Below are 21,436 nucleotides of genomic sequence, written 5' to 3'. Positions count from 1 at the left end.
CAGTTAACTAAAAACAGAAACAAAAAATTAGCCGGGAGTGGTGGCACATGCCTGTAGTCCCAGCTACTTGGGAGACTGAGGCAGGAGGATCAATTGAGCTCAGGAGTTTGAGGTTGCTGTGAGCTAGGTTGATGCCATGGCACTCACTCTAGCCTGGGCAACAGAGTGAGACTCTGTCTCAAAAAAAAAAAAAAAGTAAAAAGAAAAGAAAAGAAAAAAGAAAATATTGTTGGCTGGGCATGGTGGCTCACATCTGTAATTCCAGCACTCTGGGAGGCTAAGGCAGGAGGATCACTTGAGCTCAGGAGTTTGAAACCAGCGTGACCAAGAGCGAGGCCCTGGCTCTACTAAAAATAGAAAAATTAGCCAGATGGTGTGGTGTGTGCCTGTAGTCCCAGCTAGTAGGGAGGCTGAGGCAGGAGGATTGCTTGAGCCCAGGAGTTTGAGGTAACAGTGAGCTATGATAATGCCACTGTAGTCTAGACAGGGTGACAGAGTGAGACTCTGTCTCAAAAAAAAAAAAGACAATACTGTTAATGTTTTAAGTGTGATAATGGCACTGGAGTTAAACAGAAATACGTACTAAAGTAAATAAGGATGAAATGATATCATTTCAGTTCATTATACTATTTTTGTGTTTCTGAATAGCTTGATTATTATGAATTATATATGCATAAGTTCTAAAAGTTAATTTTTAAGAAAAAGGGAGGAAATGAACACAGAAAAAGCTATCACACAGTCTAAAACTGGACTAAAATTATATCTATAACTAATTGTTCTTAAAATTTTAATCTATCTGTGGTTCAAGAAGTGTCAAAAAGCTGCTCTTATGGACTGAATGTGCCCTCTGAAATTCATGTGTTGAAATCCTAACCCCCAATGTGATATTAGGAAGTGGGGCCTTTGGTTGTGAGGCAGAGCCCCCATGAATGAGATCAGGGCTTTTAAAAGAAAATGCAGAACAGGCTGGGTGCAGTAGCTCATGCCTGTAATCCTAGCACTTTGGGAGGCCAAGGCAGGAAGATCACTTGAGGCCAGCAGTTCAAGACCATCCTGAGCAAGAGTGAGACCCTGTCTCTACAATAAATAGAAAAATTAGCTGTGCATGGTGGCACCCACCTGTAGTGCCAGCTACTTGGGAGGCGAGGCAGGAGGACTGCTTGAGCCCAGGAGTTTGAGGTTGCAGTGAGCTATGATGATGCCACTGCACTCTAGCCTGGGTCACAGAGTGAGACCCTGTCTCAAAAAAAAGAAAGAAAGAAAAGAAAAGAAAAGAAAAGAAAAAAGACATGACGGGCATAGATATTGCTCTCTCGACCATATGAGGATACAAGTAGATGGCTGTCTGCAAACCAAGAAGAGAGCCCTCACCAGACACCAGATCTGCTGACACCTGGATCTTGAACTTCCCAGCCTCCAAAGCTGTGAGAAGTAAATATTTCTTACTTAAACTACCAGTCTATGGCAATTTGTTATAGCAGCCTGAACTAAGACAGCTAACTAATAAAAATTATAATATAAGATTAATATTCAGCTCATCCACTGATATGTATAATTTTGCCTTTTTTCTCTGTATGAAGTCAGACCATCAGAAAGGTGTGTCCTCAGATACAGTTTTAGTTTGCTTTCTGCGGTTTCAGTTATATTCAACCATGGTCCTAAAATAGTAAATGGAAAATTCCTGAAATATATTAACACATGGTTGATCCTGTCAGAAAAAAAAACCTTCCAGAAATACATAATTCATAAGTTTTAAATTGAGCACTATTCGGAGTAGTCTGATGAAATCTCACACCATCCTACTCTGTCCTGCCTGGGACGTGAATCATCCCTTTGTCCAGTGTATCCACACTCTACACTATCGGCCCATTAGTCCCTTAGTAGTGGCCTCAGTTATCAGGTCAATTGTCTCAGTATCACAGTGCTTGTGTTCAAGTGACCCTCACTGTACTTCATAATGGCCCCAATGCGCACCAGTAGTGATGGTGGCAATTTGGATATGCTAAAAAGAAGCTGTAAAGTACTCCGAGTGAAAAGGTGAAAGTTCTTGACTTAATAACTTGAGGTTGCTAAGATCTACAGTAAGAACAAATCTTCTAGCCATGAAATTATGAAGAAGAAAAAAGAGATGTGTGCATAGTATACAGAGAGTTTTGGTACTACCCAAGGGCGCAGACATCCACTGGGGGTCTTGGAATATATCCCCAGCAGATCAGGGAGGACTACTGTACTAGGAATGATGGGGTCGCTATAAATGACATTGTTCTCTATTATTAGGCTGACTATACAGTTTATACTGGTTGTCACAGCATAATTATAAACAGAGCCCCTATGTATTCATTCACATGAAGATCTATCAAAAATCTTTTGAAAACTCCATCCCAGAAAGTCTTTACTACAGAGGCATTGTCACATTGTCCTTGTGACAATTAAATGTAAATCATGTAACTGCTTATATCTCTTTCATTCTGTATTTGCCACAAAGAACACAAATTTGTAGCTTAATTTTAATAATGATCGCAGGACAGTCCTCTAGGTGGCCTTGGACCAACCCAGTTCTTCCTCTCTTCTCCCTTACAGTTCCCAAGAATAACTGTATTAAGTGCCGGGAATGCAACATCCTGAGGTAGGGAGTGACTGGCCAGAACAGCTGAGGCTCTGTTCCAGTTGCCCCTAGAAAGGAGAGGTCCTTCAATGCTCTAGCCCAGCATGTCACATTGCCCTGGGGTATAAAACCCAGGGTGGGTTGCTTTTCAGGGTTCCTCAGTTGCGGGGCAAGTGGGGTGTGCACAGATGAGACTCCTTGCTTCCCCAGCAGCTTTCCTGAGTCTCAGGGGGTAGCTCGCAATGATTCCTAAGGCTTCCGTTGTCCCTTGCTGCCTATCTGCAAGTATCATAATAAACTCACTCCATGTAACTTGTTGTGTGTGTGGGTGTTGTGTCTCACCAAACTCAGACAAGTTGGTAATCAGCGCATAGTGAATCTGCTTCACAACTATTTTACTAAACTTCATTCAATATTGCATCAGTGTTTACAGCCCACTGATGTTCTGTTGTTAAATGTGTCCACACTGCCTATAGTGTCCCTGATCCTATTACAGATTTATATGTGTTCATTTTACTATTCAGATTATTATAAACCTAGTAAATACAATGGGAAATGGAAGCAGTAACTAAGCAAATAAATAAACAAATATTTAGCAGAGACTAGGTTTTTTATTTTTTTGGTTCTATTTTGGAAAGAAAAGCAATCTATGAATTCAGAGCTGGGAAGTGAAAAGGTACAGGTGAAAGGGTACCTTTCAGAGTCTGGAATCAGCAGGGAGCTGCCTCTCTCTCCCCTAGGCCATGGGGCTGGACCCTCCACATCCCCCTCCTCCATCAGCCAAGTCACATTTTCTGCTGAAACCCACAGGGCTCTGGATGTGGTGACATCAGCCATGTGGTGCTCACTCTCAGTGGAGAATCCTGATCTGTTTCTGGGGCAGCAAGTCCGGAATCTGCCATTTCCTGTGACTTACCTGTCCCTGCACTGAGGCCCTGGGGACAGGTCAGGGGTATCTCCTCACTGAATGAATTCCTGCCCCTGGGGTCCTCTCTGTCCTCACCTCACATGAGCTGCCGTGTCCCTCTGCAGCCAGGGCTGAGGACCACGGGGGAGCATCTCCATTAGCTGCCATGTCCACACTGGGCCTCAGGCCTCAGGCTGTCCTGCTGACAGCTCCACTCGTCCCAGGAGCTTGAAGCTGGGCTGGCACCTGTGGACTCAACCAGAGCTGCTGGGGTGAAGGAAGTTGAGGTTGGAAGGAAGATCTTGCAGTTCCCACTAAGGGGTCTGGCCCCCAATACTCTGCAGAGGCTCCAAGAAACCCTGGAAAGACAGTGTCCACAAGGTTACTCACTCCACATTCACCCACAAACGCTTCCTAGGCTGCCACTAACTCTAGTTAATTGTCATCGTGGAATGTGGGAAATATAGTAATATTTGGACTAAAGTGAATGAAGGTTTGTATCTCAGCTCTCTCACAGTTTAGGTGGGAGAATATGAAGAAGCTACTTTGGAATCCAGGTTCCAAAACAAGGATGAATATGCCTACCTTAAGGGACAATGACAAGTACATGAGATGATACTAAGCATAAGCATTCAATAAATATTAGAAATTACTGTTATTATAAGGGACCATGGATGGTACAAAGGTACCTCACTTTATTTTCACAACCTTTACAATTAGTTGTTACTATTATTATTCTACTCAACTTACAGATAAGAAAATAGAGGCTTAGACCTTTTAAGTCGTATGCACACAGGTCACAAAGTTAGCAAGTAGAACAGGACTCAACCCAGATCTACTGGTTCCAACTTTCACACTCTCAACCACTCTCTACTCTCACAGTCTCAACCACACTCACATCCTATCAATGTTCGGCTCCTAATAAATATTACTTCTGCTTCTTGTTATCATCAAAGAGCTCAGGTTATGGGGCAACCATGTTGCATGTGCATAAACTGAACTCCTGGACACTTTAGTGCACATCCAAGGCAGCCAGCATGGTCCACCTTCTTCTGCAGAACATAAAAGAAGTCAGACTTACTCTTCCCAACTCCTCCCTGGACGTGAAAACCAGCACACCAGAATCAAATGCCCTGACAATCCCTGACTTATTCTAGCCTATTGATAATTGGTCACCACAGGCCCCAGGTCTTGGAGACCACATCACTGTCACCTCTGGCTAACAGCAGAAGCCATCAGTGACTGAACCACATCAAATGCAAGGAAGCTACTGAAAAATGTAAACGTTGACTCTTAATATTAACGCAAACAGATTGCAAATTACTTTTCCGAGAGGGTAATTATCTGGCTTCCAAAGGGCCCTCAAATAATCCCCACTACAGGCATCTCAATAACACCTCCCTCAACAGGAATCCAATCATTGATTTTCCCAGAGAGCCAATCATTTTTCCTTACAGTATCTAAAACTGACCCATGGAGATGCCCAACACTGGCATTCCAGGCCCCAGTTAACTGGCTCTACATGGTCACAATTCCTGATACCCACAGAACACAAATCACTGATCCCAAGTGTTTTCAAAATATGACCCCCCAAAGTTCCCAGGCTCCACGTTACTCACTCAATGACCATATCAGACCTTCAATCATTAACTTGCAGAAGCCTGGATCACTGACTCCTACAATTAATGATTCCTGCAGAGATGCAATGACTTTCCCAACATATGTCCAAGTATTATTTGCTAAGGGCTCCCCCAAATGCACGTTCACTGCCAACAAATGAGCAATTCCAGCAGGACTTCCCATCACTGATACCATTAGGACTGAAATCAGTGCTTCCTAACTCTGCTGGCACACCAGAATCACCTGGGATCTTCTAAAAATGTTTATGCAGGGTTCTGCTCCTGAATAACAGTGACAGAATACCTGTGGGCCTAGGCATCTGTATGTGTGAAAACCTCACAGAAGATTCTGATGCAAAGTGAAGATTGAGAATCACTGATCCTCCCCCACAGGCGTCCTCCCAGCATCAGACTTCTTATTTACAACAATGGAAGGCAGAGTCATTTAACCTCGACAAATCATAGAGGAAAAGGACCACAATGTAAGAATCCTATATCCCTCCCAAAGATACCATTTCTCAGCCGGGGCAAAGAATGACAGTTTTCAACATGAAATAATATGAAAAATGTTCCTTCAATTTACCACAGTTGAGGAAAGCATTCAAAGACAAGTTCTAAAAAAAGGAAAATTGAATCAGAAATGAGATCACAAAATAAAAGAACAATACAATGGGTGGGTACACAGATACACACACACACACACACACACACACAATCACCCCACATCATGAGCTTTTTGACGAAAACAGGAAGTATATGTATGTATGTATGTATTCCTGTATAATCATAACAGATGAAAATCTGGGAATTTGAAACAAAAAAATGAGGGCTCTTGTGAACTAAAATAAAGTCTTAATCCCCCCAGCTGACTGAATGGACCCCCTCTTGGCCAAGGGGACCCCAGAAATACCCTAAAACTGAGTTGCTGGCCATGAGAAGGGAGGTCAGACATGCCCAGTCATGCCCCTTTCCCTTCTTTTAGATATCCTTTGTAACTCATTAACAGGCCTAAGGCTATGCAAGACAAAGCTTAAACCACAGCTGCAGCCTTACTTAACAGATCACTTGAGTCTGGGTATATGGCAGGTGGCTTGTCTCTGATTAGCAGACGTCCTTATCTTAACTTAAAACCTTCCAAGCCTTTAGACAAAGCTTCATTTCTTTTTTTTTTTCTTTTTTTTTTTGAGACAGAGTCTCGCTCTGTTGCCTGGGCTAGAATGAGTGCTGTGGCGTCAGCCTAGCTCACAGCAACCTCAAACTCCTGGGCTCAAGCGATCCTCCTGCCTCAGCCTCCCGAGTAGCTGGGACTACAGGCATGCGCCACCATGCCCGGATAATTTTTTCTATATATATTTTTAGTTGGCCAGATAATTTCTTTCTATTTTTAGTAGAGACAGGTCTCGCTCTTGCTCAGGATGGTCTCGAACTCCTGACCTCCAACGATCCACCCGCCTCGGCCGCCCAGAGTGCTAGGATTACAGGCGTGAGCCACCGCGCCTGGCCAAAGCTTCATTTCTTTAATCAATTACAAATCAAAAAGTCTTTAAACCTACCTATAACCTGTAATTCCCCCCTAATTCCCTCCCCCGCTTTGAGATGTCCTACCATTTTGGGCCAAAACCAATGTACTCCTTCCATGTATTGATTTATGACTTTACATGTAACCCCTGTCTCCCTGAAATGTGTAAAACCAAACTGTAACCCAACAACAGCATGTCCACTTGCTCAAGGTTTCTGTGGCATAGCTCTGGGCCATGGTCCTCAAACCTGGCTCAGAATAAACCTCTTTAAATTATTTTACAGAGTTTGGGTTATTTTCTGTTGACACCCTTTAGACAGATACCTAAGGAAAACATTAGTTGCCTCTAATTAAAATTTTAAATTATCTTTGAAAAGTCCAGAAGTACAACTGTTCATCTTGCTGAAAAAAATGAAGAGGAGAGAGAATCTGTCCCTACAGGTATAATTTTATTTTGATCAAATGATAGAGAAAATAAAGTTGTTTAATGAATATAAAGTTTCAGTTTTGCAAGATGAAAACGTTCTGGAGATTGGTTGCTGCATAACAATACTTAACACTGGTTAAGATGGTAAATTTTATGTTATGCCTTTTTTTACAATAAAAAATAATTAAACATAAATAAATAAAACCCAGAGTCAAAGGTGGACTAACACTGAAATTATACACTTTGTCCCATAAGTTACTGGTCACAGCAAAAGCTGTATTTGTAAGAAAATTTACAGCCCTAAAGGATTTTGTTATTAGAAGGAGAGAAAAACCTCAAAATAAATAAGCTAAGTACTCAACCTAAGCAATTAGAAAAAGAAATTATTTAAAAAATAAAATCATGCTAATTAACCCCTGGAAGTAATAATTAACAAAATTAAAACTTAAATGCAATATATTTGTATGTATTATGTGTATATTGAGGGTCTAAATAATATGAAGAGCTAATCCTTTCAAATGTCCAGTTACATGAATAAAATTCTGGCCAATCTTATAAAGGAAACAGAAAGAAATAAGTACAGTTTTAGGAATATTACTTCTAGTGGAATATTACGTGCAACTCTATAGTAATGTTTAAATATGGAGATAAAACAGGTGCTTCCTTATCAAAATATAAAGGTAGTCATTTTATAATGGTAAAGGGAGTAATACAACAAGAAGATATAGAAATCCTAAATGTATATGCACCTAACACAGTATCTTCCAGATTCATACAACAAATTCTACTATATCTAAGCAAAGAAATAAACAGCAGCATCATAATTGAGGAGGACTTCAACACTACACTGACAAGAACAAAAAAAAGAATAAAGAAACAACAGAATGAAGGACAAAACAATACGATCATCTCAATATGCAGAAAAAGCATTTGATAAAATTCAGCATCCCTTCATGTTAACAACTCTCAATCAATAAGGTATAGAAGAAAAGTACCTCAACACAATAAAAGCCATATATGACAAACTTATAGCTAACATCTTACTGAATGGGGAAAAGCCAAAAGTTTTTCCTCTAATAACTGGAAGAAGACAAGTATGCCCACTCTCACCCAGTCTTACTCAACATAGTGCTAGAAATCCTAGCCAGAGGAATTAGGCAAGAGAATGAATTTAAGGACATTCGAACTGGAAAGGAGGAAATCAAATTGTCTCTGTTTGCAGATGACACAATCTTATTACAGACTCTACCAAAAAAAGTCTTAGAACTAATGAACAAATTCAGTAAAATTGCAGGATAAAAAAAAATCAACATGCAGAAATGAGTATCAGGAACAATAAATAACTGAAAAATAAATCTTTTTCCTTTTCTAAAAAAAGAAAAAATATATAAATGAACAAAACTAATGCAAAATAGGAAAGAAAAGAAATTCTAAGTGACCAGTGAACAATAACTAGAAAGTTTGTAATGTATACATTTAAAAAGACACCAGCCCTCCGTCCTATTTTTTGCAATGTCCTGTGAATCTACAATTATTTCAAAAATAAAAAGTTAAGTAAACAAAGAAAGACACCAGGATAAAATTGACTTAATGTGGCGTGCAATCTAACTTGTAAAAAACAGAGTATTTCTACACTTTTTAAAAAGTTCTATTAATAGAATAGGAGTTGGCAAACTACAGGCTGCAGGCCAGTCTGACCCACAATCTGTTTTTCTAAGTAAAATTTTATTGAAAAACAGTCACTTTTATTTGTTTACATCTTATCTGGTTTTGCTATAGCAGCAGAGTTGAATAGTTGCAATAGAGACTGCGTGACTGGCAACACCTAAAATATTTGCTGTCTGGTCCTTTGCAGAAAAAGTTTACTAATCCCTGTTGTGAACAATAGAAAAATTTGGACATTTCCAAATTCATTTTATGAAGTACTTATCTGAAAAAAATAGAGTTCTATTATAAACAAGCAATTATGTAGAAATTATTTTGTCTTGTAGATGGAAAGATTGTAAATAAAATAATAGCAATTTGAATCCAGCAATAATCAAAAGAAAATTTTACCTCATGATTAAACTAGGTTTTCCGGTAAGGCATAGATGCTTAATGTCAGGACATCTATCAATTTATTTCATGACATCAACACATAAAGGAGAAAAGCAATACAATTAGATTGATGGACTAAAAAAGGCATTTGACATCATTCAGCAGTATTCTCAAACTAAAACAAGACTAGAAATAAATTATGAAAATTCAGAAAAGATCACAGACTTGAAATTACCAGGAAGCATAATAATAAAAGGTAAAATGGTGAAGATGTTTCCATTAAAACTATTAATAGTAACAACATAGGGGTGTTCCTAGCACAACAGTGTTTTGAAAGTTCTAGCTAATACAATGAAATACAAAGATAACATAAACTGATGAAACATTGAGAAAGGACAAAAAATCATTTTTGTTTGCAGGTAATATCATTGTGTCCCCAGAAAAATAGCACAGGGAATTTTAATAAGGTGGTAGGGTACAAGAAAATAAATACAGCATATTGAAACAGATGGACAGGGAAAAAAATCCCATTTTCAATAATGACAACAAATACAAAATACCTAAATATGTACATAACAAGGAAGGTGCTGGACCTAAAATAAGGAAACTAATAGTTATTCTATAAGAATATAATATAGGCCGGGCACGGTGGCTCACGCCTGTAATCCTAGCTCTTTGGGAGGCCGAGGAGGGTGGATCGCTCGAGATCAGGAGTTTGAGACCAGCCTCAACAAGAGTGAGACCCCCGTCTCTACTAAAAATAGAAAGAAATTATCTGGCCAACTAAAATATATATATAGAAAAAATTAGCCGGGTATGGTGGCGCATGCCTGTAGTCCCAGCTACTCGGGAGGCTGAGGCAGGAGGATCGCTTGAGCCCAGGAGTTTGAGGTTGCTGTGAGCTAGGCTGACGCCACGGCACTCACTCTAGCCCGGGCAACACAGCGAGACTCTGTCTCAAAAAAAAAAAAAAAAATAATATAAAACTTAAACACATGGAGAGACAGATCCTATCCCTGGACAGGAATATAATAAAATTAAAATATCACCGTTTCAATATTAACCCTGTTTAAATAATGATGTTACAAGTTGAATTCCAATTATTTTCTAACTTTGTTTTTTTTTTTTTTTTTTTTTTGATACAGAGTCTCACTCTGTTGTCTGGGCTAGAGTGCCGTGGCCTCAGCCTAGCTCACAGCAACCTCAAACTCCTGGGCTCAAGCAATCCTCCTGCCTCAGCCTCCTGAGTAGCTGGGATTACAGGCATGTGCCACCATGCCAGGCTAATTTTTTCTATATATATATTTTTAGCTGTTCATATAATGTCTTTCTATTTTTAGTAGAGACAGGGTCTCGCTCTTCCTGAGGCTGGTCTCGAACTCCTGAGCTCAAACAATCCACCCGCCTGGGCCTCCCAGAGTGCTAGGATTACAGGCGTGAGCCACCGTGCCAGGCCTATTTTCTAACTTTGTAAAGTAATTTTTAAAAAATTTCAAATTCCATATGGAAGTATAAATAGCCAAGAAAATCATGCAAAGGAATATGGAAAGGATGCTTATACTCTGATATTAAAACTTACAATAAAAACTAATGCAATCAAAACAAGAACCAATAGGCCAGTAAAATATAAGAAAATGTCCAGAATTAATCTTAATGTATATGGGAATGTGTGACATCAGTTTAGCCAAACTGTAGGGAGGAAAGGTCACTGTCGCCATAAAGCTTTACTGAAAATTCACTGATATGAGGCAGATTAATTAATAGGAAGAAAAATTACAAATTTATACATGGGAGCCTTCAGAATGAACACTCAAAGATACAGGGAAAATTGTCCATTTTTATGTTTTAGGGTCAACAAAGTATGGACAGCTGTGTAGAAACGACTGGACAAAAATGGTATGATCTAGGCCGGGTGTGGTGGCTCATGCCTGTAATCCTGGCACTCTGGGAGGCCAAGGCAGGAGGATCCCTTGAGCTCAGGAGTTTGAGACCAGCCTGAGCCCTGAGCAAGAGTGAAACCCCGTCCATACTAAAAACAGAAAAAATTAGCTGGGCATGGTGGCACATGCCTGTAGTCCTAGCTACTCAGGAGGCTGAGGCAGGAGGATTGCTTGAGCCCAGGAGTTTGAGGTTGCTGTGAGCTAGGCTGAATCCACAGCACTCTAGCCCAGGCGACAGAGCAAGACTCTGTCTCAAAAAAAAAAAAAAAAAAAAAAAAAGGGTATGATCTAATGCTAACAGGCTGAGTGGCAGAACCCAGCAAGGCCTTTCTATCTAGATTCTGTTTGGTTGGCCTCTCGGAGCATGTATTTATTCCTTCTGGGTGTGGCGCAGGGCCCTTTCTGGAATGAGGGTTTTACAGTAAAACAAAGTAGGTCAGATCATTACCAGTTTTTACATAGAATAATTTTAGGTTTTATGGCCAGCTTTCAGAAAAAGGGGTTCTGGCTTGTATGACCTGCCTTGGGTAAGAGGGATTCTGATTTCTGTGGCTAGCTTCAGGGAAGAATGGGACAAAGAGGCAGGAGGACCAGGTAAGGTCAGAGAACTTTTGCTTCTGAAGGCCTTCATTTTAGGGTAGTTTTTGAGCCCCATCAACATGATAGCTCTTGACTATGGACTGAAAAACCCTTCAGCACCAACCGTTAGCACCTCAAACAATGACACAAAGTCATAATGTGTTTTGTCTTACATGAGAATCAAGATTAAGCTATTTTAAAAACAATCTAGGCCGGGCACGGTGGCTCATGCCTGTAATCCTAGCGCTCTGGGAGGCCTAGGCGGGTGGATCGCTCGAGGTCAGGAGTTCGAGACCAGCCTGAGCAAGAGCGAGACCTCTTCTCTACTAAAAAAATAGAAACAAATTAGCTGGCCAACTAAAATATATATAGAAAAAATTAGCCGGGCATGATGGCGCATGCCTGTAGTCCCAGCTACTTGGGAGGCTGAGGCAGTAGGATTGCTTAAGCCCAGGAGTTTGAGGTTGCTGTGAGCTAGGCTGACACCAGGGCACTCACTCTAGCCCGGGCAACAAAGTGACACTCTGTCTCAAAACAAAAAAAAAACAATCTAGTCTCAAAACATTTTCCAACTTGGGTGTAAACTTGAGTACATGCAATATTTCCAAGGAGTAAGACTCTGAGATTATCTTTGGATTTTAGTAGCCATTTTAGTTAAAATAAATTATTATACTATACAAAAATTAACAGTTTAGGGCTTTTTCCCTACGCAAAACCTTTGCTATGGCAACATAATGTACACATAACCAGCTAGCAAATCAAGAGTGGACAAGACCAAGGGAAAACTAAAGCTTCCAATTTTAAGTTCTTATAACTAAAATTTCTAGGACAGCTTTGAATCCCTAATAGTAGTATTAATTTCAGATGATAGAAAATGGGAGTTAGAAACATTTTTTTTTTGTGTACCTTTCCACAGACATTGAAATCAGTGGAAGAAACTGTATCTGCAGCTAGGATTAAAAGACCAAAACCAAAATATTTTTAAAAACTTTTGATCATAAGTTTCTGTTTCTGTGCTCTATTTACTTGCTGTTTTATTTATTCTAATTTATTGACACTTATTTTTTGTTTAGGCATGTATACATTTTTACCTAATTAAGAACCTTAAAGTTAAACACATAGGTATTTTCACTGATAACTCAGGAGATTTGACTATTACATTAGACCAAAAATGTTAAATTTACCTTACTTATCAAAAATCATACAAACACAGATCATTTTATCTTTGGCTGGGTTTATAGTTTTATAACCTTTGTGTCAAACCCTGACACCTTAAGAACATAAAAATATCCAGTAAAACCCAGGCAAAAATGTGTGCTGACAATTTGAAAACATTTTTATTCTTACTTTACCAATAATACATTTTCTAAACAACCCAACTTATTTACCAAAGATTACTAAATTCGTGTGAACTAGAAAAGCATTTGGTTTTGTTTACTTAATTTATGAGCACTCCCTTATTTATAAGCCAGTCTGCAACCATGTAGGCACAAATATATAATACATGGACACAGATAAAACATATCTAAACATATACACTTACACACATACACAAAATTCCAATAGATTTTATCTCAGAACTCTAGCCATGAGGTAGTGAAACCACTCTTTACAAATTAATAAAGGGGTGCAAGGCGAGAACTGTGTTAAGGGCCTAAAACTCAGCAAAGGCACAGGCATAGCTAAAAATAATGATAATAACCAGCCACTGTCCCCTTGTTTGCTTTCCTATAATTGCTACTCAGGAGTCACACAGCTGATGGTCATAAAGATTCTTGGGTTCGGCTGAGGAGAGGTCGCCAGACTGAGGCACAGCAATTAAGATGGCATCTTTTACTCCAAGGAAGAGGAAGCAGCATTCTTTGAACTGTGAAAGCCTGTTGTCAGATATTCCATCAAAGAAATCAATTTTTCACTTCTCTGAAAATCTATTTCCATCACCTAATAAGAAGCACATTTGTCAAAGTGATAAAAATGAAGAAAAAGTGCATTGCTCTCAACAAGGCCGTTTCATCTTAAGTCCATTCTAAACAGCTGAAGAAGATAGATTGCCATCTGCAAATCAAGATTCACCATTTAAATCTGCTGTGTCCACTGTATCCTTTTACAACAACAAAAATAAGTTGTACCTTAATCCACTGGAGAGAAAGCTAATAAAAGAGAGTAGATCCACTTGTGTAAAAACTAATAATGAAGATAAATCTTTTCCCGGTGTGACAGAAAATATTCAGGGAAAAGCAATTTGCTCCAAGAAGAGGAAGAAAACACCACAGAAGAGTTTAACTGCTAAGTGTCAACCAAGTTACAAGCACATCAAGCCTGTATCAAGGAATTCTAAAAATTCTAAGCAAAATTGAGTGCCCTATAAGCCAATTATGGAGAAAGAGAATAATTGTTATTCAGCTAAAAATAATCCTAATGCTCTTCGAGTTTTAAGCCAAAAAATAAAACCACAGGTTACACTCCAGGGTGGAGCAGCATTTTTTGTTAGTAGAAAAAATTCCTGTCTTAGAAAAATTTCTCAGGAAAATAAGCCATCACTGGGACTCACCCAAAAGAATAAATCAGTAGTGACTGAAGATTCTGATGTAGAGACTGTCAGTGAAAGAAAAACTTTTGAGACAAGGCAAATGCCAAAGTGCTTATTACTGGAAAGGAAATTGAACATTGAGCTACTGAGTGCAAGAAGTAAAAATGAAGACAAATCAGTAAAGGATTCGTCAGATGGAGTAGTTTCTTCAAGGGAATGTAAAGTAGATAAAAATAAGTCTTTTTCTTCAGAGGATTCTCTTGGTGAGAACAAGACAATGGCTCCCGAGTCCATCTATCCCATCTTCAATGCGTCTTCAGTCAATACAAAAAGATCTCTAGCTGAAGAACAGTCTTCTGTGGGATCCATCATATGTACTAACGTCTTGAAACAGACCAATACCCAGAAAAATACTAATGCCAGAGATACAAATAAAGAATCAAAAGACCAGCTCATCATTGATGCAGGTCAGAAATATTTTGGGGCTACTATGTGTAAATCTTGTGGCATGATATATAATGCTTCCAGTCCTGAAGATAAAATGCAGCATGTTCAGCATCAACACAGATTTCTGGAAGGAATCAAATATGTGGGGTGGAAGAAAGAACGAGTAGTAGCAGAGTTTTGGGATGGGAAAATCGTGTTGGTCCTGCCACGTGATCCAAGTTACGCTCTCAGAAAGGTAGAAGATGTCCAAGAACTTGTTGATAATGAATTGGGCTTCCAGCAAGTTGTTTCCCAGTGTCCAAACAAAACCAAAACTTTTCTCTTTATATCTGATGAAAAGAGAGTAGTTGGATGTTTAATTGCAGAGCCCATCAAACAGGCCTTTCGCGTCCTATCTGAACCAACTGGCCCAGAATCCCTAAGCTCTAAAGAATGTCCTAGGGCTTGGCAATGTTCAAATGTACCAGAACCTGCAATCTGTGGGATAAGCAGAATCTGGGTTTTCAGATTGAAGAGAAGAAAGCGCATTGCTAGACGACTAGTGGATACTCTCAGGAATTGCTTCATGTTTGGCTGTTTTCTCAGCACTGATGAAATAGCATTCTCTGACCCAACACCAGATGGCAAGTTATTTGCAACCAAGTACTGCAACACCCCTAATTTCCTGGTATACAATTTTAATAGTTAAAGCCGATTTCAAATATAAAACAGTTACTGTGTGGATAAGTTCAGAAATTATGTAGGGATTCAAAGAAAAGGAAATTCTTTGGGTGATGTATTGATTAGCACTATGGATCTTTAATTATGAAACTTTGTAGCTGTAACAGAAAAATTACTTGACTCCTGTGTAAGAGTTTTGACAAAGCAAGGTGTTCTCTATGGAAATGGGACCTGGTCTTTTGTTTTTTTTAGGCTTTATGTTCTCTTTTTTTTTTTTTTTGTTTTTGTTTTTGTTTTTCGGTTTTTGGTTTTTTTTTTTTAATTTAAACAGGTTTATTTTGAGCTTGAATGTGTGTGACCAGCCTCTGGAGCACATCGCCTCAAGAGGTCTTGAGAAAATGTACCCCAACCTGGTCTTTTATAAAGCACACCTTTAGACCAGGATTATCTCATGCCACATCAGAAGCCAAGAGGCAAATTTAAACCCAGGCAAAAAAATTTCCATGCTTAATTTTTAAAGGTAATTCCTGAATTCTATATACAAAGTTCTTGCTTTATAGCTCCTTCTGTACAGTGGCTCAGTCTGAATATATTTAGAAAGTATTTTGAGTTTCTTATTTGTAACAAGAAAAGATGGTAAGTAAGAGTAAGACATCCCATATCCACTTATGTAGAGCAGAATTCCATGGCTTAATGTTTTAATCTTTGAAAATTAATCAAATATGCAACTGTCATCAAATTTAATTAAAATTATAATTAACTACATTATTATCATTTCATTGATTTTTGTTGCATGAAAATACTGATAGTGCTACTTTAGGAATTTGTTACTAGGAATTGATGTCATTAACAAAATGGATGCCTAATTTGTTTGGTTTCGTTTTTGTATTTTTTTGCTTGCTTAAAATGCACCTTCTTGTTCTGAGACATCTGGCAAAAAATCTTTGCAAAATGTGTGGTCACAGAATCAGGGTTAGTAAATATATCTAGGCTGGTGGACCAGAGAATATGATGACATTATGTAACTACACCTAAATGTGTACAGATTTTTCTAGTATAATTCTTTCATGCTTACTTTGTAAAGCAAAAAAAAATTATTCAGATTGTTTTGATTCTAAAAAATCATTTACTGTCTGGCAATAAGACTCTAGGTGAGTAGCTTTCCAGGTTGTCACTCTGTGTAGAATCTGCTCATCTGCAATCTTTTTGCCTGTAAGTTAACATGGTTCCAAAATTTAAAAGCCTAGGTTCCAAAAGGAATGTAGAAGTGTTAAAATGTGTGTAATAATGCAAACATCTTAATACTATTTTCTGCACTGCTGTTCTTTAAAATTCTTTAAAAATTTTATTTAAAAATGTTTATTACCTATTTTGTTTGCTCAGTGCTTTTGTGATGAATCAATTAAAATTCTTTTAAGTACAAAAAAAAAAGATTCTTAACTTTCCCCATAGATAACATCACCCTTGTGAAACCTAAGGCTAGTTTTTGAGTTATCTTGCAGCCCCTGCATTCCAGTGGAATGGCTGACCCACCCAGACCAGTGGCCCATACCCAGAACGGATTCAACTAGTATTGTGACCCCCACCCAAGAACTGACTCAGCAAAGAAGACAATTTCTATACCCCTGGGGTTCTTCCCGGAACCCAGCCAATTAGCAGACCCAATTGCCTAGCCCTTTGCCCACCTAACTGTCTTTAAAAACCCTTTCTCCCAAATTTTCAGGGAGATGGATTTCAGAAACTCCTCCTATCTCCTGACATGGCACCTGCAATATTAAATTTTCTCTGCTGTAACCCCTGCTGTCTCAGCGTATTGGCTTCCTCTTGAGCAGTGGGCAATGAACTTGGTTGGGCGGGTAACAATAGTAATACAAACTCAGCAATTTGCAAAAGACAACTGGAGCCAAATTTCTTCTGACAAAACTGGAACTTATTCACATGGCTAACCTTTAGTTGCCCTGATAGGTAATGTAATTACACCTGTGGATAAAAGTTTGGGTAAAGCAGTTTTCATGGCAGTTTGACTTAAATAAAACCTCTTTTACCTTTTTTCTTTAGTTTAAAATGAGTTTTCAATGTTTACATTTTACATCTTGGCTGCAAGATCTCTGGGTAGCCTTCAGTTGGTGATACCATAAATAATGAGTTTATCTCAACATCAGCAGAAAAACTTAGTAGGTTTAGAGTAGGCAGAAAAGAGAGATAGAGAGCTTGAGAGACTGGACATTTTAACTCTATAGTGGCAGGGTGACCATTTGAGTTCTGAATTTTCCTTGATATAATTTGCCCTTCAGTAAAAACTTCTGCACAAGAATTGGCCATAACCATCTGAAGTCCTAGAAAACCTGGCATGCCTTTGAATCTTTCCATTTACACAAATACTTGCAAGTAGAGGTGCTAAAAACCAACTGGGGTGCCTGAAGGGGGTTGTTCTCTTTGTCTTTCCTCATTTTTAAAGGATTTTTTTCCCATTTTTCTTTAAAAGAAGCAACCAAACTGTAGTCTAGGGTTTAGTGTGGTGGACCAGGGCATGCTGATTGTGGGTGGGACTCTACAGGGTTTCACCACTGAGTCATTCCCACTCTCTAACATGTCTGTCTCAGTTTCTCTCTTTGGGGGTCTACTACCTCCAAGAGAACTCAAAATGCTGAGTGATCACCTCTTATATGTGTTTCCTGGACGAGCCTTCTTTTAATTAATTTTGTTGGAGGGTTCCCTATAGGGCCACTCGCGACATGGGGGATCACCCCAGGCAACTCCTACTCAGGCCCCGGTCACCCAGGGGTGCCTTTTGGCTGGGAGGAGTAAAATGCCCTTTCTCTTCAGAACTAAGGAACTCAGTCTCTCATTTATCTACAAATAAGACAGTTAGGTTTCCTCTCTCACAAATGCACAGAGAAGCCAACTGAGATTAATTTTGGGAGGAAGAGGCAATGGAGAAGACCCTTTAGAATGCAACTTCGAATCAAAATTAGGATCCAGAACAACAAATTCCTAGGAAAAGAACCAACAGCTCAGAATAAACCAGGACCACTAACTGGGAACAGGAGGTCCAGAGCTCAGGAGGACTTACCAGTTCCACCCAAGAGCAAGGTTCGAGTCATGGGGCCCAAGGAGGCCATGCCGGTATCTGGTACCAAGTTCAAGCTACTCCTTCTGGAGGTCTTGAGTCATCTCTGAGGTCTACATCTGGGCACCATCTGACAGAAACCAAACTCTGTAAAATAATTTGAAGAGGTTTATTCTGAGCCAAGTTTGAGGACCATTGCCTGGAGCCACACCCAAGAAGCCTTCAGCAAGTGGACTCACGGTGGTTGGGTTACAGTTTGGTTTTATACATTTCAGGGAGACAGGATTACATATGAAGTCATAAATCAATGCATGGAAGGCATATGTTGGTTTGGCCTGAAAAGGTGGAACGTCTCAAAGTGGGGGCTTATAGGTTATAAGTGGGTTTAAAGACTCTTTGATTTGTAATTGGTTAAAGAAATGAAGCTTTTTCTAAAGTCTTGGAATGTTTTAAGTTAAGATAAGGAAGTCTGCTAATCAGAGACAAGATACTGGCTATATACCCAGACTCAAGTGATTTGTTATATAAATTGAGGACCTGCAGGTGTGGTTTAAGCTTTATCTTACATAGCCTTAGGCCTTTTAATGAGCTACAAAGGGTATCTCCAAAAAAGGGAGGGGCCATGATGAACCATGTCTAACCTCCCTTCTCATGACCAGCAGTCAGCTTTAGGGTATCCCCTTGTCCAAGAGGGGGTCCATTCAGTCAGCTGAGGGGGGAGCTTAAGATTTTGTTGTAGTTCACAATACATTGCTGGTGGAAATATTAATATTTTATATACATAAATGTACATGTGTGTATATATATCAGGATATATAACATTTTGAGAGCCACTTGGTAATATCTATTAAAAATACACACATCTGTACCTAATAATAAGGCTCAAATACAGCAAAAGCTGACACAAGCAAAAGGAAATGCCCAAATCACCACCACACTGCCCTCAATAGAGCAAGTAGGTGAAAAAAATCAGAGAGGGTATAGAAGTTTTGAACAATACAATTAACAACTGGAAAACACACATTCTCTAAAAGCAAAAGATAGAACATTTATGGGAATTCACAAAGGTCTAGGCCATAAGGCAAGTCTCCACTCATTTCAAGAAATGTTCAGGACACAAATCACATTATCTGACCACTGAGAAACCTGGTTGGAAATCAGTAACAGAAGGATGAGCCTGTTTATTGCAAATAGAAACGTACTTCAAAATGACACGTGTGAAATGAAAAAAATCATAAATGAATTTTTAAAATGCTTGGAAATGAACAATAATGAAAATATGATAAAGCAAAATCTTTTGGGGCTTGGAAATCTATGGCCTTAATGCCTATATTAGAAAAAGAAAGGCTTACTACTAATTAGCTGAGCACCAACGTAAAGACCCCATCACTGAATCCACCGACCCACCTCCCCTTCCCCAACACTCAGCGTAGAGTAACCCCATCGCTAACCTCAAATTCACCTCAGCGCCCTCAAGCGCTGAACCATCCATCACCTTTTGAAAACCCTTTCCACTCGGAACGCTGACCTCTAACAGCGCGGCGGCTGGGCGGGGCCGGGTGGGGGTTTCTGATAGGCATGCTCAAAAGCACCTGCGAAGCTGTGTTCCGCCATCTGCAGGGTACAGTTACGGTTACCAACGGCGGCTTTCCTGGGCTTGGAATATGGCCGCGCCCACGTAGCACTTCGTGGGGACCGACATCTCGGAAGGTTGTTCCTGACGTACAGTGGAAGAAGTGGCTTCCCGCCTCACGGAGCAAAACAATGGAGCTGCACTGGGAAGAAATAGCCCGCCCTTCTTTGGGTGGACTTTCTGGTGGTTAGGGATCTTTGCAGTTAGGCTCTGGAGCTCAACTTCTAGAGAAGTCGAGGGGCCGCTAGGGATATGGCGTGGGGGAAAGGTGAGCCTATACTAATGAGAAGAGAAAGAGACGGGCCCTGAGTGAGTCTGGGAGATACCACTGGAGGAGAGGGGGAAATGTGAGGATGGTACCTCCTGGGCGATACTACTGGTGATGCAATAGGAGCGTTACAGTCTCGCCTGGGAGATACCACGAGGAGAGAGGGGAGATAAATCAAGGTGGTACCGTCCAGTCCGATTGGGGGTGGGTAAGAAGGAGGGTATTGGAGCGAGGGCCTAAACGTCCCCATAATCTCCATCAGCCCCCACACCAACCACCCCAACTGACATAATAATAGGTATAAATTAAAATAAGTTTTAAATTGATATGGCCACACATTTTCTCCGTCTAATATAATGTGTCAATAAAAGCATCTTTTAGGAAACTTTATTGTTCACAGTTCCTCGTAAAATAAAGTCTAAGTAATAACTATGTAAGTGCAGCATTAAGACAAATTTTTGACCCTGCCCCACAACTGGTTTGCTGCCTCTTAGCACCTCAAATAGGAAATTATGGAGATGCCATTGCCTCTCCAGGAGATATCACGGGACAGGGGTGAAAAGAATCCGTTTCTTTTCAATGGATGAACTGCTACACATTCTCCAACACCCAGCCCACATACCTGCTATGGAAAGCCCTCCCTGACCATGGTAGGAGACTCTATGTCAGCTGAAGCCCCTTCTGATCCAGCAAGTGGGGAAGGCTTTTTGAAAGCACCTGGTCTTAAGCTCTGGTGTCCTCTACATTCATGCCCTCAGATCAGGCACATCCTTTTTGGACTCCAGTTAAACATTCTGGAAATTAGAGTGTTGGACTCTCTGATTCTCTGTCTCTCCCACAGCCCTGGACTAGATAATGCTTTTGTTGAGTGAATAAGAAATTGAATCCACGAAAGCTTGCTAGCACACATATATGTCTAAAACGTTCCAGGAATTACTGTTGATTTTGTTGAAGGTGATGATAGTATTGTGGGTAAGAAAAGGAGGAGGAGGAGAAGGAGCAGACAAAGAAAAGGAAAGAAGTGTCCTTCTGTGTTAGAAATTTATACTGAGGTACATGGGGGAAATGATACGAAGTCTGGTATTGGCTTTAAAATACTCAACCAAGGGAATGGGGAAGTAATGAAAGAAAATAGAATGTTGATAACTGTTGCAGCTGAGCTTTGTGTACATAGGAAGTCATTATACTATTTCCT

General features: G+C 39.8%; 1 long non-coding RNA gene and 1 pseudogene across 1 annotated transcript; one reads left to right on the top strand and one right to left on the bottom strand.

The window, feature by feature from the left end:
- Nucleotides 1-3,204: 3,204 nt before the first annotated feature.
- On the bottom strand, nucleotides 3,205-20,000 carry LOC123628630. The gene is made up of 3 exons (XR_006731711.1): nucleotides 19,792-20,000; nucleotides 18,344-18,487; nucleotides 3,205-3,871 (listed from the first exon to the last, which is right to left on the bottom strand). It is a non-coding gene; the product is annotated as an uncharacterized LOC123628630 (long non-coding RNA).
- Nucleotides 13,424-15,366, top strand: LOC123628628 (annotated as a pseudogene).
- Nucleotides 20,001-21,436: the final 1,436 nt, after the last annotated feature.

The sequence above is a fragment of the Lemur catta genome, chromosome X, assembly GCF_020740605.2.
Source record: "Lemur catta isolate mLemCat1 chromosome X, mLemCat1.pri, whole genome shotgun sequence".
Taxonomy (NCBI): domain Eukaryota; kingdom Metazoa; phylum Chordata; class Mammalia; order Primates; family Lemuridae; genus Lemur; species Lemur catta.
The sequence above is the reverse complement of the archived record's forward strand: the minus strand, read 5'-3'. Positions and strand labels throughout refer to the sequence as shown.